Raw genomic sequence first — 2448 nt, forward strand, 5'->3', positions numbered from 1 at the left:
TTTGGCCTTGTCTTCATTTTTCTTTGAACTTTCTTCTTTTGATGATTCCCCTTCTTTGGGGCTTTGCACAATTTCTTCCTTTTCACTAGCTTGCACAACTTCATCCTCAACTTGCTTCTTCGGTGCCTCATACCTTGTACCACTTCTCAAGTGAATGGCACTAACCGTTTCATGTCTAGGGGGATTACTTTGAGGTGGTAATTGCCCCTTTTGTCTTTGTGAGCTTGAAGATGCTAGTTGAGTCAATTGTGTTTCCAACATCTTGGTGTGAGCTAGAATGTTGTTGATGGTGGTGTCTTTTGCTTGGCTATCTTTTTGCATTTGAGTGAAAAATTCTTGTTGATTCTTTTGCATTTGGAGGACCGCTTTTTGGACATCAAAACCTTGGTCATTTTGGTGATTGTATGGATTTTGATTTTGGTAACCTTGGTTTTGATTGTAAAAGGGTCTTTGATTTTGGTTTCTCATGGGTGGTGGAGTGTATGTTGTTTGAGGGTTTTGAACATTTTGGCTTTTGTATGAGAGATTTGGATGGAACTTGGTGTTTTCATTGTAAAAATTTGAATAAGGGGTACCACTTTTTTAAGCTTGGAAAGCATTAACTTGTTCGGTTGTTCCCCTACACTCACTTGGGTCATGACCCAAAGTTCCACAATTCTCACATATCCCACTTGGGATTGATGAGGGTGCCGTCATGGCATTGACATGATGCTTTGATGATTTCGAGTTTTCCTCAAGTCTAGCCATAGCTTGTTCAAACTTCAAGTTGATTGTGTCAATGTGAGCACTAAGTTGAGCACCCAATTGAGTAACGGAGTCCACTTCATGCTTTCCTCCTCTAGTAGCCTTGCGAGGTCTACTATATTGTGAATTATGGACCGCCATTTCCTCAATCTTGTTCCATGTTTGATTGTCATCAACTTCGGTGAACATTCCATTTGATCCCATATTGAGAATGTTCCTTGAATCTTCATAGAAACCATTCCAAAATTGTTGCACTAAAAACCATTCGCTAAGTCCATGGTGAGGACATGAGCGACAAACACCTTTGAACCGCTCCCAAGCTTCATACAAAGATTCTTCATCCCTTTGCTTAAAACCCGTAATTTGAGCTCTTAGCATGTTAGTCTTTTCCGGTGGGTAGAATTTTTGTAGAAAGCTAGAGCCAACTTCTTCCAAGAATCTATTCCAAGGGTGGCCTTATCAAGGCCCTTCAACCATTGCTTTGCGGTGCCGATTAACGAAAAAGGAAATAAGACCCATCTAATTTGGTCTTGAGTCACGCCCGTTTGAGAGATAGCATCACAATAATCGCAAAAGGTTTCCATATGAGAATGAGGGTCCTCACTAGGCATTCCCCCGAATTGGCTCCTCTCAACTAGTTGGATGAAGGCGGACTTGGCAATAAAATTACCGGTGAGATGTTGTGGTGTAGGAGTACCATTTGGTAGATTCTCCTCGGTGGGTATAGAGTGTGACGAGAATTTAGGCATTGTAGGTGGATTTTGTGGGATATTGTGTAATGGGTTTTCTTCTCCTTCTATTGCGAAAGGATTGACAAACTCACTAGTGGGTTGAACAATTTCACCAACACCTCTCAAATTCCTCCTAACAAGTCTCCTATTATTCGTCAAGGTTCTTTCGATTTCACGGTCAAAAGGTAACAAATCACTTTGTAACCTTCTAGACATGCAAAATATCAAACAACTCAAAAACAATTAGAACAAACCTTGAGGAGTTTTTACTTCCCCAAGGTGAAAAAGACACAACTAATAACAATAAAAGAAATCTTAAATCAATTAAACACCGTCCCCGGCAACGGCGCCATTTTTGATCGAGGCCATTTCGTGTTCACAATTAAGTATATGTGGTCGTTGGTCAATGGTCGATACAAAACACAATTTATACTTCACAAACAACTCTACAATTAGTAAAGAGGCAAGTAAAGGTCAGATCCCAAGGGACGGGTATTGAAATGAGAATTCTATTGTAACTAGTAGTGTCTAGGGGGTGTCACAAATTGGGTTGATGTAGAAGGTTACTAAACTAGAATAACAATGAAAATAAACAAGCAAGATGAATAAAAAGGGGTGTAAACAATTGATTAAAAGCACTAGGGTGTCATGGGATCATAGGGGAATAATGGGATATGATCATACAAACATGTTCTCAAATTATAAGCAAGCAATTATTGTTGTGATGGATTGAGTTGGGTTATGTCTTACAATCCTAGGAAAGTTTGGGTCCCGGAGCCAAATCGATTAGATTGTACAACACCTACAAGTCGACTTAATCTTTCCTACTCAACACATGCATGGTCTAATGAGACTCGAGTTGGGTTATGTCTTACAAGTCTCATTGAAAAGATAGAAGATGATAGTAAATGCAAGGATTCATAGGCTTAGCATTTCATCAAATATAACATGTGCATGAATTGAGATCAAAACA

The 2448-nt window shown here is 39.5% G+C and overlaps 1 non-coding gene across 1 annotated transcript; it reads left to right on the plus strand.

Moving 5' to 3' along the window:
* The first annotated feature begins 1015 nt into the window (after positions 1 to 1015).
* On the plus strand, positions 1016 to 1122 carry LOC141650629 (small nucleolar RNA R71). Its single transcript, XR_012546650.1, has one exon. It is a non-coding gene; the product is annotated as a small nucleolar RNA R71 (small nucleolar RNA).
* The last annotated feature ends 1326 nt before the right edge of the window (positions 1123 to 2448 follow it).

Source organism: Silene latifolia, chromosome 3 (genome assembly GCF_048544455.1).
Source record: "Silene latifolia isolate original U9 population chromosome 3, ASM4854445v1, whole genome shotgun sequence".
NCBI classification, from domain to species: Eukaryota; Viridiplantae; Streptophyta; class Magnoliopsida; order Caryophyllales; family Caryophyllaceae; genus Silene; species Silene latifolia.